The sequence below is a fragment of the Centroberyx affinis genome, unplaced genomic scaffold (assembly GCF_046629955.1).
Source record: "Centroberyx affinis isolate AG114_WGS23_722 - 3 ecotype Tasmania unplaced genomic scaffold, CSIRO-AGI_Caff_v1 ptg002580l_1, whole genome shotgun sequence".
Lineage (NCBI taxonomy): Eukaryota > Metazoa > Chordata > Actinopteri > Beryciformes > Berycidae > Centroberyx > Centroberyx affinis.
In genome coordinates, this window is record NW_027280786.1 from 51283 (window position 1) to 67313 (window position 16031).

General features: G+C 41.9%; 1 pseudogene; it reads right to left on the reverse strand.

The window, feature by feature from the left end:
• Window positions 1–401: 401 nt before the first annotated feature.
• Window positions 402–13017, reverse strand: LOC139656920 (thyrotropin receptor-like; annotated as a pseudogene).
• Between the last annotated feature and the right edge of the window lie 3014 nt (window positions 13018–16031).

Consider the following 16031-nt stretch of genomic DNA (forward strand, 5'->3'; position numbering starts at 1 on the left):
TAAATGAACAGAAAGACAATTATCCCTTTTGAGTTTCATGCTCTACTAGGGGATGGGAGATCAAAGGGGGGACCTACAGCTTGTTGCCTGGTGTTTCCCATACTGACAAATTTTGAGATTTGAACGCTGGCTTGTGAGGAAAGCATATGTGGGGAGTAACACTGACAAGTTGGCTTCGGTAGAGCTGTGTTTGGCGCTGGCATAGCCCCATCCGGCTCAGCAACATCAGGATGTCCCAGTGAAATCCCCTTGTGAGTATAGCATAGAAAAATGGCTGTGCGCAAGAATTGATAGGATAGAAGAGCACCAGCAGCACCTGTGGGGACAAACAGATTAGTCCTTATTTTAGCTATCAGGAAAAGAAATAATGAAAATTTACTGAATTCAAACTCAAGAGTGAGTCAAACCTTTGAATCTGTGACAGTGATTAGTGGTCGGTGGAGAGTTGCAGACAAGCCATAGAAGGAACAGCCATGCGTTTGGCCATGCTGGCATCACATCTGCTCGACTGGTGCTGGGGATTGTGCACCATACAGTATATGTGGAAGTAGCACAAGCATACCACTATGAAAGCCAAGACATTGAGCATCAGGATAGAGACCACATAAACTTGACCAGCAGTTGTCTCAGTATCCATAGGTAAGCAGATGCTCACCCTCTGATAACTGCTCACACCAACCACTGGCAGCAGCGCTAGGATCAGACAAAGCACCCAACCAACAAGCATCAACACAGCTGCATGGCGTAGTCGTTGTTTCCTCTCTGGCCTCATTGCAAAGAAGATGGCGTGCCAGCGTTGAAGGGTGATTGCAGTTAATGTGTAAACAGACAACTCGCTGGCAAAGATGGATAACGCCCCTGCTAGATTGCAGCCAGCTCCTGTCTGCCAGGCAATTGCGTGGTGGTAATATTGGGAGCGTGTGTAGAGGTCAACAGATGCAATGAGCAGCAAGTACATCCCCATACAGAAGTCTGCAAATGCCAAGTGACAGATGAGGAAACGGGTGACAGACAGCTTCTGGTGGCTGGTCAGCAAGACGAACATTACCAGGAGATTAGCCAGAATGGCTAACAGACTAACTACCCAGACAGACACCCTCAGGAATCCTTGGCTTATCACATCCTCACATGGGTTGAACGCATCAGGAAGGGGGCTGCAGGGAAGCCCATGATCATCTGTGTTAAGTTCATTGCACAGTGCATAGTCAAAATCCTTGTCAGGACGCTCCGTAGACAACTCTGTGTAAAAGCCGTCATTTTGACACTCATCCGGAGGACAAATGTAGCTGTTGTAGTAGTAATGATAGTGATATGGGTTGCCAGTGGTTTGGAGAGCATAGCTATCTTTCAGATGTGGATGCTGGTAGTAGGTTTTGTGTCTCCTATAACTCTGAGAGACAGTTCCAGAAGATTTCTGCAATTGTTGTCCCGAGCCAGCCCTGGTCAGGTTGCAAATAACTGCCTCAGTGTGTCTTGAGCACAGAAGGCAAGGATTATTCATCAGAGAATAACAAGTAATTAACTGCAAATTAATTAAATGCATATGAACTTTGAAGTTTGAACTAAAATCATTATAAAAATTATTTAAACTAAAATGCATAAAAATGAATACCCCAACTGACATAACTCTTGTGGAACATACAGTAACTCAATAGATGGGGGAAATGTACAAAAAAGAAGAACAAATACCAGAAGTAATCAAGTATAGCGTGGAAAACATTTTTTAGAGGACTTTCTATTCTCTTACTCACCCTCTCCATCTTTTCAACTTTTTGAGGCCACAGCAGTGGCTTGGGAAGGTCAATTCAGCACTCTGTAAATGGAGAAAGGCTCTAAGTGGGGGTAGTTTCTTGAGGGTCCAAGTGTTTTTAGCTTGGAATTTCTCAATGGCCTCCAGTCCTATTGACGGCAAAGAGTTCACTCTGGTCTCTGAAAGGTCTCTGGGAAGACAAAGAGAACGAAGCTGAATTTATATGGATACAAGTAGGGCTGCAACCAACGATTATTTTCATTGTCGGTTAATCTGTCGATTATTTTCTCGATTAATTGATTAGTTGTTTGGTCTATAAAATGTCAGAAAATGGTGAAAAATGTTGATCAGTGTTTCCCAAAGCCCAAGATGACGTCCTCAAATGTCTTTTTTTGTCCACAACCCAAAGATATTCAGTTTACTGTCATAGAGGAGTAAAGAAACCAGAAAATATTCACATTTAAGAAGCTGGAATCAGAGAATTTTGACTTATTTTTCTTAAAAAATTACTCAAACCGATTAATCGATTATCAAAATAGTTGGCGATTAATTTAATAGTTGACAACTAATCGATTAATCGATTAATCGTTGCAGCTCTAGATACAAGGCTAAGGCTGTTCCTGTCTCCTGTTTTGGTTTACAGTCTGAGCTCAGTGTGTTTTGTAGGGGTAGAATTAGGATATTCTCTGATTCAGTAAAATACAAAATTATGAAAAAAAACATATGTCTAGCTGATTTGGGGTTCCTTCAGAGAGAACAGATAATTAACGATAATCCCTGTCTAGCAAACACTGTATACTTTTCAATCACTCACAAGAGAGTTGGGCCATGAATCACGCCAGAAAAAGCAAATTCATCTAGTCTTTCCAAATCCACATTCCTGTGAAGATACCTGAGCAAATGAGAATAGATTAGGGGCAGGGGAAAGTGGCAATATTTAGGAAGTTTTGTAATTGATATCATTCCTTAAAGTAATAATCCACGAAATTTTCATATAAATAAATGTCCGTTTTGCTACTCTCTATCACTGATTGATATGACACAATAGTGATCCAACCCTGTTTATGAAAGCTTTTACATTTGCTGTTCTAAACCTGGTGTTGGGTCTGGTGCACAGGAAGTGATGCGTTTTATGTTTCCAGTTTATTTGGAATAATCTACATTTACAGAAACTCAAATTTCATCAACAGAAAATCCAAGGAAAAGTATGTCACAATAATGAGCGCTTAGCACCAATGATGGCGACAAAATTTAAAAAACACCACAGCAATAACCTCTTGGCATCAAAGATGGAGACAAAATTTAAACACCACAGCAATGACTGCATAGCACCAAAGATGGAGACAAAATCAATAAAATTACAATCTCGTGGATTACCACTTTAAACTTTTGTCAACAACACAATACTTAAGAACTGCATACACTTTCTCAAGTCTGCTCCCATTGAAGGCGTAGCAATGGATCTCTTTCAGGCCATTGCTATTCAACATACTACAAAAACACATTGTTATTCAGTTATAAATCTGAAGTACCTCAATTTCCATACAGTACATATTTGGGCTCAAGTTGTCTGTCAGTGGCAGTAGGTTGTACTTTCCTGTGGCTGTCCCATGTGATGTAACATATTTAATACTTTGATGTGCTCATGTATAATGTAAGCAATGTCCACCTGGGGTCACTTTGTCCACATTCTTTATCCAGATCAATATGCGAAAGGCTTATTCCTGTTATATGTTCAGATGTTCAGATATGCTTCATGAGACTGCCCTGAGCCTATATGATGATCACAACAATATGGCCAAAATCATGAGGAAATAAATTAGGTAATGCAACCTCACTAACCCCATAAGAGATAAAAACTCTATCTTCATTAAACTTCACAAATATTCACTATGTAGCATTTTCGTAAGACAAAAATTTGTATTTGAGCTGAACAAAAAAATCCACCCAACAGTGATCCATGAGACTTCCTGATTTTGCCCATATGAGCCCATTTGATCAGGAAGGACCACTGATGGGAAATCTTCTCTGCATACAGGAAGTGACAAATCAAAATGGAAAATGCATGTTTTATCTTTAAAATAAAAACACATGGTATGAATTTTTCAGAATTGATCACAGATCAGCTGGGGCTGTGTACAGTTTACTGATATCACCTTAGATGATATCTGGATAATGAAGTCCTCAAAATGACCTCAGAGTTAAGTCTCGCTGCCATTTGGGGCCCAGCTAGTAGATAATAGTAGCGCAGAGCTGGACTAATGTACATATTATGGTAATATCAAAGAAAAGCAACATTTGAGATACAGAGGAAGCAGAACTGTCTAAATCCTACTTACATGGATAGATCATTTTTAGATAGGGATGTAACAATACCAAAAACTCACGGTACGATAATACCACGATAAAAAGTCCATGATACGATATTTATCACGATATTCAAAAAAAAAAAAAACTAAGAAAAATGATGACTTGAAAAAAATGTCCTTTATTAAATGATAAATCCAGCATTTTTTATTCATAGAAACTACTTTGTTTTTCCTTTTAACTTAAAGTGCTTCTGCTTTCCTTCTTTAATAAAATAAAATAAAAGTAGCCAGCCATGACCTAAGCATGTGCAAAAAATTGGCATGAATTGTCTTTGGCAATTAATGATTGAACTATGTACAATTGCAAAACAAAAACAATGCAGCAGTCCTTTAATAAAATAAAATAATAATATATTATTGCAGCAGCTGGATCTTGTAAACAAAACAAGTCACACTCACAGTGGAACATCAGTGTTTTTTAGTACCCCCTATGCTACTACCTACCTACCTAGTAGGCTAGGCAGGCATTTATTTTAAAGGGCCAAAAACATAAAGTCAAGTCAGACAGTCAGTCACAGACTGAAACAGGAACATCCAGTGTTTTTTTTTACCTACTCTACACACAGAAAGTAGGCATTTTCTTAGTGCCACTGCATCTCACACATCAAATAACAAACAAGGAAATAAAATAATCAGACCCTGCAATAAAATAAATCAAGTTTCACTTTAGTTTTTCAAGTAACTCAACTCAAACAAACTGTAAACTCAAACTCACTCACTCATCATCAGACAGGTTTTTTTTTAGGAATATGAGCATGTCCACATTTCCAGGTAGAAGCTGGGATCTTTGGGCGTTGACAATGTCCCCTGCTGTAGAAAAAACTCTCGCTCGGTACTGAGGTTGCTGGGACAGAGAGATATGCTTTGGCCATGGATGACAGCAGTGGGTAAAACCGTGCATTGTCTCTCCACCACTTGAGAGGACAGTCAGAGAGTAAAATAGAGGTCTTTTTGTGGTACAAGTCAATTTCAGTCTGGATCCCAATGTTGGGCTGTGCGCCGTCCACTCCTTCAGTGAAAGATTCCCCAAGGAGATCTTTGAGTGCTGTCTTTTTGGAAGGAGGAGATTGTTCCTTCTCAGCTCTATGTGCTGTGTGTGGCAGGCCATCACCAGGCTGTCCAGCTGCATGTGTGGGGCTGCCCAGTGCTGCTCCTTCCCCTTCTGTTTCATTAGGGTTCTGTAGAAGCAAGCAGAGGTAGAAAAAACTTCCTAAATGTCTCATCTTGTTTCTTTTCACAAAAGCAACAGAGCAACAGAGGCAAGCCCTGCACAGTCACACTCACTATCTCATACACACAACTTAAAAGTTACCTGAACAAGTTACACACAGACTGAAACAGGAACATCCAGTGCACCCCTCTGCATCCTCTTCAAACGGCAGGAGTCAAGATGGCGCCAGTGTGTGTGGCTTGCCGTATGTCACTGCTAGTGCTGTGTGTGTTTGAACTGTTTGTCTCGCTTGTTGTTCAAAATGTCAACGCTTTACTGGTGTACGATCGCCAAACACTGCTAGATCTTCGATTTTCTTCCAAAGATCTAGTAAAGTTGGATCATGGTGGACATGGATCTTTGCCCCCGCTCCTGGCGAGCATCCCAGCTCACCTGTGCCTAGCCCCGGTTCCACCTCTGCGGCGTAAGCGCACCCGCCGCCGGGGTAAACGCAGTGGTCGGCTGGTGAGGTTAAAGGCTTGTCTGGCGGGTTCTTCTTCAGCTTCCTGGACTAAGGATGGAGCCGTGCCTAGCCTTGTTATTCCTCGGCGATCGCTGGACCCTGTCGACGCCTGGCTGGTACCTGTCGTCGGCCCGGATGAGATGTTCCAGCCCTGCGGCCCCTGCTCTCCTCGTCCCCGCTGGCGCGGGGTGAATCACGGCAATCTGCGCCCTCTGTGTCGGGCTCCCCTGACAGCTAATGCCGCGGACCCGCCGGTTCCTGCCAGGTTTGGCCTGGTGAATGCTAGATCGCTAGCGAACAAGACATTTATTTTAAAGGATTTCTTCACGTCCCGAGGATTGGATTTTCTCTGTGTGACTGAGACGTGGCTGGTGAGTCCAGCGCTTTCACTGAACTTTTACCTCAGGATTGCTGCTATTTTAACTCCCCGCGGACGTCGGGCCGAGGAGGAGGAATAGCCACTGTTTTTAAGACTCACTATAAATGTAAGCAGCTATCGCTTCCATCCTCGTACACCAGCTTTGAGCTGAGCTTATTTGAGCTTGGTCGCTCTCACACAGTGTTGTGTGCTGTGGTCTATCGGCCTCCCAAATACAATAAGGACTTTTTAAATGACTTTTCTGATTTCCTGGCTGACACTATGCCTAAATATGACCGCGTCCTTATTGTTGGGGATTTTAATGTTCATGTGTGTTGTCCTGATAAGCCAATGGCAAAGGACTTTTTACATCTTATTGACTCTTTTAATCTTGTGCAGACTGTATCTGGACCCACACAAGAATACGGACACACACTTGATCTTGTTTTATCACATGGCTTGCCTGTTCTTAACCTGGAGATTTGTGACGCAGTGTTTTCTGATCACATGCCTGTTGTATTTGATGTTGCGCTGGCCTGTGATACATTTAAACCTGCCGCTGCTGCTCGGCGCTGTCGCATCATTAACTCTTCCACTGCTGTTCAGTTCTTGGCCATTTTTAATCACAACTGCGCCATTCCTGAGTCTGTGTACAATACAGAGGAGCTTAGCTCATGGTTTTATTCCACCTGCAAAACTGTTTTAGACACTGTGGCTCCATTAAAAACCAGGCAGCCTAAAACCAAATCTGAGCCCTGGCTAAATGACAGGACTCGCGCTGTCAGACGTGAGTGCCGTAGAGCTGAGCGCAAGTGGAAGAAGGACAAACTGCAGGTGTCTTTCCAAATGCTAAGGGACTGCTGGCGTAGTTATCAGACAACTGTGAGAAATGCTAAGAGAAAACACTTGTCTGATATTATTCTTTTGAACCGTCACAAGCCTCGTGTTTTATTTAAGACCATTGACTCAGTTCTTAATGCTCCACAGGCTGTCTGTATGGAGGCCTCCCCTGTTGTCTGTGAAAACTTTCTTCACTTTTTTATTGATAAGGTCTCCTCTACTAGGGCTCTTATTTCACCCTCTGCTTATGACCCCTCAATCTCCGTCTCCTGCTCTGCTGTCTTCGACCAGTTTGAGCCTGTGACTCTGTCCTTTTTACAGGAGATTGTTGGTCATTTGAAGCCCTCAGGTTCTCCTAACGATGCTGTCCCTCCTCGACTATTTAAAGAGGTTTTTCCCAGTGTAGGGCCATCTGTTGTTGCTGTCTTGAATAGCAGCCTGTCCTCAGGTGTGGTCCCGGCACATTTTAAACATGCAGTAGTGCAACCTCTTATTAAAAAAACTGGTCTAGATCCAGCAGTTCTTGCTAATTTCAGGCCTATTTCCAAACTGCCTTTTATTTCAAAAATCCTTGAGAAAATAGTCCACAGCCAACTAACGGCATTTTTGGAAGAGCACAATATTCTCGAGGTTTTCCAATCCGGTTTTAAAACCCTGCACAGCACCGAATCAGCCCTTTTAAGAGTTTTTAATGATATCTTTTTAGCTACCGATTCTGCTGATTGTGTTGTTCTTGTGCTTTTAGATTTGACTGCTGCATTTGATACAGTGGACCATAACATCCTGATCTCGCGCTTGGAACAGTGGGTGGGCATCAGGGGCATAGCACTGGAGTGGTTCAGGTCATACTTGGCGGATCAAACTTTCTGTGTCAGCCTTGGTGACTCTGTGTCCTCCTTTGCCCCTCTCTCATGTGGGGTCCCACAGGGCTCAGTTCTAGGCCCTCTTCTCTTCTCCCTCTATTTGCTCCCACTTGGCTCCATACTTAGGAAGCATGGTGTTTCTTTCCACTTCTATGCAGATGACAGTCAAATTTATGTGCCGCTTAAAAAGAACGACACACACTCACTCAAAATGTTATTTAAGTGTCTTGATGACATAAAGGCCTGGATGGCTTTTAACTTTTTAAATTTTAATGATAAAAAGACTGAAGTGATGGTTTTTGGTGGCACCACTGGGACCCCCCCTGTAGATCTGGGTTCCTTGGCCCAGTTTATCAAACCTACCATCACAAACTTAGGGGTTAAAGTGGACTCTGACCTTAAGCTTGACAGCCAGATCAGGTCAGTTGTTAAATGTAGCTTTTTCCATTTGAGGCAGCTGGCCAAAGTAAAGCCAATTCTCTCAAGGCACCACTTTGAGACTCTGATCCACGCCTTTGTCACTACGCGGCTGGATTATTGTAATGCATTGTATGTTGGGGTTACTGCGTCCTCCATCACCCGTCTCCAGATGGTACAGAACGCTGCCGCACGTCTTTTAACTGGCACACGTAAATATGAGCACATTTCCCCCATTTTAGCCTCACTTCACTGGTTGCCTATACATACTAGGATCCATTTTAAAATTCTTTTATTTGCTTTTAAATCCTTGAATGGTCTTGCCCCGCCCTACCTCTCTGAGCTCTTACACGTATATATGCCCACCCGCTCTCTCAGGTCAGCTGATCAGCTGCTCCTGACTGTACCGAAGACTAAGCGGAAGCTCAGAGGGGACCGTGCCTTTGCTGTAGTAGCTCCAAAGCTATGGAATGACCTGCCTTTGTACATTAGACAGGCTTCTTCCCTGTCTGATTTTAAATCTCTTCTTAAAACCCATCTTTTTTCCTTGGCCTTTGGCACTTTGTGAGACGTTGATTTTTATTTTATTTTATTTTATTGTTTTTATTATTGTATGGCTGTTATGTTTTATGCCTTTTAATAATTTATTATATTTGTATCTATTTTATTCTGTTTTTATCTTTTGTGTACAGCACTTTGGTCCACTGTGGTTGTTTTTAAAGTGCTTAACAAATAAAGTTGGATTGGATTGGATTGGACACACACACACAAAGAATATTTAAATAAATACCTGGTTCTGCATCTGTGTTGCTTTCACCTTCAGCCTGTTGAAAACGTCCTCCCTCTGTCCGTCGTTTAGCTGGCGCAAGCTCCGGAACCGGGGGTCCAACGCAGTGCTTTCTAGCAGAAACTTGTTTTGCTCCCCTTGGTATCGGTCTGTCAAGTCCTTCAGTATGGCTCTCTTCATTTTGGCGATGGTGGTGGAGTCCTCATCGCACTCTGCCATGCTCTGTTCTATCATGTGCTTGAGGGGCACAATGAGAGAGACTGTAGGTCGAGACTCATCGCACAACACGGTGGTTGCTTTTTTCAGCGGTGTGAGAAGCCTTACTATGTCGGCTTGGTCCAGAGTGTCTATGTCATGTGCGTTGCGCCTGACTTCATCACTCAGTAGCGCTGCAGCGACTGCTTGTTGTTGCTCCAGGTAACGCTCAAGCATGTCGAGCGAGCTGTTCCATCGTGTGACTACGTCCATTATCAGTTTATGTACTGGCAGGTTTAACATTCTCTGTTTGGAGGCCAGCACAGCTGTGGCAGTTGAACTGCGGTGAAAAAACGCTGCTACACGCTTGACTCGACCCAGCAGACGACTGACGCGGCCTATGTTCAAACCCGCTTGTGACGCAAGGTTTAAAGTGTGTGCAAAACACTTTATGTGTGGGGACAGTCCGGCCTCTCTTACTGCTACATCCATGTTTCGTGCATTGTCTGTAATGACAATAGTGTCTGTGTCACTTTCGCTTTTGTCTCTTGGTACAGAGCTGGTAACACTGTGCGACTAAAGTATGGCCGTGATGGAATAGTATACTTCGGCTCCAGCGTGTTTACTAACCTCCAAAATCCATCGTTGTCGACCACAGAAAACGGCCTTAAGTCTTTGGCTATGTATTCACCGATGCATCTTGTTATTTCTTCAGCTCTCGGACTGTTATGAGGAAGTGGGGCTCCAAATGCTTCTTTCAGGGTCCTTTGGCCTGGCTGAAGCTTTTTCATCACAGTACATTGTTGTTGTGGTCGGAGCTTTTCTGGGTGGTGATGTGCCAAACGGCTTCTCATGTTTGATGTATTTCCCGTGTTGTAGCTGACCGTCGCCCGGCAGTATTTGCACATTGTTTTGCATTTGTCAGTTTCCTTTTCGCCATTGTCATTTCTTGAAACGGGAAAACCGAAATGCTGCCATACATCAGCTCTAAAAGTCGATGGAGCATCGGCAATCTGAACTTCACATTTTTCATTTCGTGGTTCTTCGCAACGTTCATCTTCTTCATCCGCCATTTCTCGTTGGGTCTACTCTGAGCCTGTCAAGACAAGACGCAGTGCTTGACTTGCACGCAAAGGATGACGGGAGTCTGTCTTCTTGACTAGTATGATTGCACCCTCTGCTGCTGTTCAAACAAAAACAATACAATTTTCGACAAGGAGACATAGTAGAACGCAGCTCTACTAGCGAAATAACCATGTAATATCGTGGTAGATTTCCCACGACGGCATCGAGACATTTTTTCATCACGATACCGCGAAATTCGATATGCCGTTACATCCCTATTTTCAGATATTCCATTGAAAGAATTTGCAGGTATTACTATGAAGATATTATCCACTATCTCCCTGTTGAGATGATATGGACATGAAATATTTCACACCAGACAAGAGTAAAGTTCAGCTACTTTGACTAACAAATGAGATGTGCCATTAGATACAGTATTCAAATGCTACATACAAGATAAACTCCTCTTGGTTGGATTGAATGTACTGTAGGGCAGGAAAGGAGGTGAGACCTGTGTTGAAAATACCACTGTATCAAAACAAATTTCAGTTAGCAATAATGACACCAAAGAGTTAAATTCTAGATAGGAAACGATATAGCATCAAGCATATTAGCACCATTTATGTATGGTTTTCCTGTGAAAAACGTGATATACTTATGTAGACTAACGAAAGCAAATGAGATTTCACTTACAGATACTTTAAATTAGGCAGATCCTTAAATGCTTCTGGGTCAATCTGTGCCAGTGTTTTGATACTTCTTACTTCTCTGTTGGACACACACACACACACAGACACACACAGACGCATACACAAACACACAGACAGAGACAGACACACACACACACACAAAAAAAAAATCTGTTTCACATGCCAGGTTTCAAGGCATTAGCTTCCAGTAGCTTGATGACGTGTGAGCTGGCTTGTAGATTCTGCAGTTATAAATGGCCACCCTAGACCACCACAGAGAGGCTTCCTCATTTTTTCTCAGATTTCAATACAAAACATACCATTTTGTAGATCTGATCTTGCTCTTCCATAAAATGTAATAGACGCACTCGGATCCATAGGTGCTGATTTAAGTTGTGTCACATGCTGCATACCATTGTATTTTGCTTTAGTTACATTCAGCTGTAAAAAAAAAAAAAAAAATGAGTTAATATGAGGCAGTTTGGTTCATATGGCCCAGGTGTTTACTGCACTGTAGCTTCTCTATTCACTTTACAGCCTCCAGAGGCTCAAGAAATAGCCTCACAACCAGACAAAATTTGTGTTACATATGGCAGTTCTATGCTATGTAGCAATGATATAGTAATTCAAGTTTTTACTGTCCCATATCTGTGGGGGGTTGTTGATCAATACCAATGACAAAACAATTACTTTTTAAAACAATGACTAATTACACTGTACTTACCTGGTGATTTTTTTTGGTCAAGATTAATGCAATATGCTTCCACAGTAACAACTCTGACGTGAAAACCAAGTCAAACTTGTTGTGCATGTATTGAACAGTGCTTGGCGGATAAAGGTGCTTCTGATTTGGATTCTGAACCAAATTGTGGGACAGTGGCCAGTGCAGTACTAATGCAGGATAGATGCAGCATGATGGAGAACTACTCCAAGGGCTACCGCAGTGTTCATGGTGGCGCTGATGGAGTGGCTTCATTTTAATCACAATCAAGTTGCAATGTTTAAAGGGTACTTACATGTGGGTTGCCCAGGGCAGGTTATGGAAAGAATGCCTCTCCAGAAGTCTTAAAGTCTCATTATCAGAGATGTAGCTGAAAAACAAATCAGAAACCAAAGGTCATTCTACATTTGGTTTCAGAGACATGGTTTGCACTTAGGCATACAGTTTTAATATTTTCAGATATTGAATAAAGATACTACTCTTGTACATTTTTGTCCTGCATTATTTTTTTTTTATCATTTATTTTTTATTGTAACGCCGTCAAGTTACAGACAATACAACAGGTTGCCAAATACATTTTGATTGTTTAACCCAACTATCCGTCTACCCCTCTTGCTGATGATAGTTCCAGGTAAGGAATGTCCAAAAAGCTCCGAAGCCAGTGAGTACTTGAAATATCATGAGGAGGTTTCCAATGCTGGACTACAATCTTCTTAGCTGCAGTCAGGCCTGCCAGCCAGACTTTGCGTGTTTTTTTCTGATTGATGACCATGTTTTTTTAGACTGTGCAAACATTGTACACATACCACACATAAATGTTCAGTTCATTTCAAAAATAAATAAAATGGAGTTTACATTACAACATAAAGAATAAATATTGTTTATTCTTCTTTGTAAAAGAGTTATGTTATGTATGGCAAATGATGCTATTTTAAAAGAAAATCTTACATGTGGGAAATGTTGACCAAATTGGCAAAGGCATCCTGAGGAATGGAAGAAAGTCTCGTCTCTACCATCCACCTGAAATGGGAATACACATTCTAGTGGGATTTAAATTGTTTAGCCATAATAAAATAGTGATCCACAAGCTGAAGTCATTGTTGAAAGATTTTTGGCAACTTACACCTCCTCTGTGCTGGGATGGAAAACGGGCATGACTTCAACTCCGAAGCATGAAACACTATGAGTGTCCCATTCACATTGGCAGTGAACCGGGCAATATTCCAAATTAAGTGTGGCCTCAACACTTGTGATGAAGATGAAAATCAGGTGATGAAAATCAGGATTCATTGTGACACGCAGTTTGAAAGCAGTGGCGAAGACTCCCAGGTTACGCACAGTGAGAAGGGAGGGGAAGGTATTCACTGGGCCGTCCTGGATTTTGGCAACTAGTGTCAAGCAAGCCAAAATAACAAGAAGGACTTCTGGTCACAACTTTCAAAATTATAAAAATATTTTTTTGAGTCATACAAAGTAGAGAAGAAAAAGTAAAGAATGCATTTAAGGAGCAATTTGTAGTAAATGAAAGTACAGATGCTGCTTTTCTGTATTTTTGACAGATGCTATTTTTCAGTTTTTCATATTAATAGCCATATTGGTCTATACAAGATGCATACAAGGCTGCCAAAAAAGAAAAAGAAAAAACTCAAAACTTATACCAGACAACTTGCAAGGGTTCTACTATTGTCCATTTTAACCCATTTTCAATACAGTTGTACCTAAAGGCTGTCAGGCAGCGGCCTCCTCAAATTTTTTTTTAGTTCATAGGAGAACGCCTTCTGGCTCTAGGTAGTACTTTTTTGAAGTTTAGATTTAGAACTTTCAAAGACAGATTAATCTAGAACCCTTACCAATTGGTTACATCTGTATCTGTATCTGTATCTGTTGTGTTCCATCATTTATATTAGTGCTACTTTCTACCACTAGGCGGCACTGTCGTAAAGTAGGTACTAGTTGAGACGCTGTGTATAGACAGATTCAAGATGGCTACTACTGAATGTACGATGCTATGCCGCTACTGAGAATATGTTTTGCTTTGCTGTTAGCCTGTTGAAGTAAACGGCACTTGTTAAGAGTCTGGCGTTTTATTCATGACCCTACACTATAGTATCTGTATCAGTAAGTGGTTACATCTGGAACTGGGGCTGCAACTATGATTATTTTCATTATTTTTTTGATAAACTGATTAATCATTTAGTCTATAAAATGTAAAAAATAACGACAAATGCTCATCACAAGTTGCCAGAGCCCAGAGTGATGTCTTAGTCTTACCAGCATGCCAACCCCCAAATGTAATCAGTGATGGAGCAGATACAGAATGATGGTAGCGCTCCACTCACACCGTTCTCTCAAACTGCAGCCAAAAACAAAGCTGATGACGGCCATTTTGTTGTCATAACAACATAGTTGTTGTCGCACTCTGTTGTCATACGTAGTATTGTCCCGCCTACATCGACTGTCCAATCAGGTATATGTCAGTAACTGCCGGTGAATACGCTTGCGTCCCAACCCCTATGAATCGCCATGCAAATTCAAGGGGGATGAGGGAGGGGAATGCAGGGGGCTCCCAGATACAGTGCCCCCCCCCCCCCCCCCCCAGCTCCGAACCCCGACCACAGGGTGGGCAGCCCCAAAACACAAGCAGGGGAGAAGGCAAGACAAAGGGGACAGAGGTCAGGTGACCAGCATTCATGGGTGCACCCGTCTGAGGCAGCCCCCCAACCCTTAGGAAGGAGCTTGCCCATCACATATTGTGCTCTATGTTCATCTTGGTCAAATTTTTATTTATTTATTTATTTATATATATAATATATATTTATTTTCCCCTTTTCAATGATGTGGGGATATTTCCCAGAGAGACCCCAGTTCCCCTCGTATCACCACCAACACTCACGCTCCGTGTCATAATCCTCTAGGGATTGTCTCCTCAATAATAAAGGGTATGTAGCTGAACTATTTTTTTTAACACTCAATAATAAATTTAACTAATTAAATATAGCCACTAGCAGTGATGGCTGGGTTCATGGCAGCACAGCAGTCAGAGCTGAAACATGGAAGTTTGCATTTAGATAACTGTCAGTTTTGTCATATTAGGCTGTTGATCCATCAGGCCCGAAGCTATCAAGTTCTGAATGTAATAGCAAGTTAAAAGATGTCGGGGGGTTAGGGAAATGTGGACTTTGTGGACAAATTTTGAATGGGAACGTATTGCCATTGTACGCAAGGCAAGGCAAGGCAAGGCAGCTTTATTTGTATAATTTCATACACTGGGGCAATTCAAAGTGCTTTACAGGGTGATAAAAATACAGTAAAGGTAAAAAGTGCAAAAATACAGACAAGAGATACAAAAGATAAAAGACTTAAAAAGTAAACTAGTGCAGTTCAAATCAAATGAGATAGAAAGATGAAAGAACACAACAAATACAACAAATACTTCCACTTTTAGATGCACATTGTGAGTGAACCCATATGTTTTTCTGTAATTTTCTTTTCCCCTGTCCTTCCTGATTCTACTCTTGATCTGATATTTACGTCAGATCTCACTGCCTAAGGCAGACGAGAATCACAGATTCTCCTCTTGGTCAAAAACCTCACCATCCAGAGATGGATGAGAATCATACAGGGTAAAGCTCTGTCCCCCCCACATATAGTGTTCACTCATGAGCAAGTAAGCATTACCTGGACAAGACGAATGAAAATTCGTACTTGCCCGTGTCAGATCCTGAACAGAAAGAGTTAAAATTAAGGTTATTTAAAAGCTGAGCTGAAAAGATACGTTTTTAGCCATTACAGGGTAGAGTAGGCAATGTAAAATAAGAACGTTTTTAGCTTTGACTTAAAAGCGGTCAGAGTCGGGGCCTGTCTAATATCATCTGGGAGGTTATTCCAGGTCTGTGTTGCATGATAACAAAACGCTGCTTCACCGTGTTTTGTTCTAACTCTTGGGACAGCCAGTAGGCCAGCCCCAGATGTCCTAAGGTTCCTAGAAGGTTCATATGGCACAAGCATGTCAGAGATGTATTTGGGCCCAGAGCCACAGAGTGATTTGTAGACAAGCAGCAAGATTTTGAAATCAATTCTCTGAGTGACTGGTAGCCAGTGTAAGGATTTTAGAACTGGTGTAATGTGGTCGTATTTCTTAGTTTTCGTCAGGACCCTGGCAGCGGCGTTCTGAATAAGTTGGAGTTGCCGAAGAGCTTTTTTTGAAAGCCCTGTGAACAGACCATTGCAGTAATCCAATCTACTGGAAATAAAGGCGTGGGTAAGCCTTTCTAGGTCTTGTTTGGACATTAGTCCTCTGACTC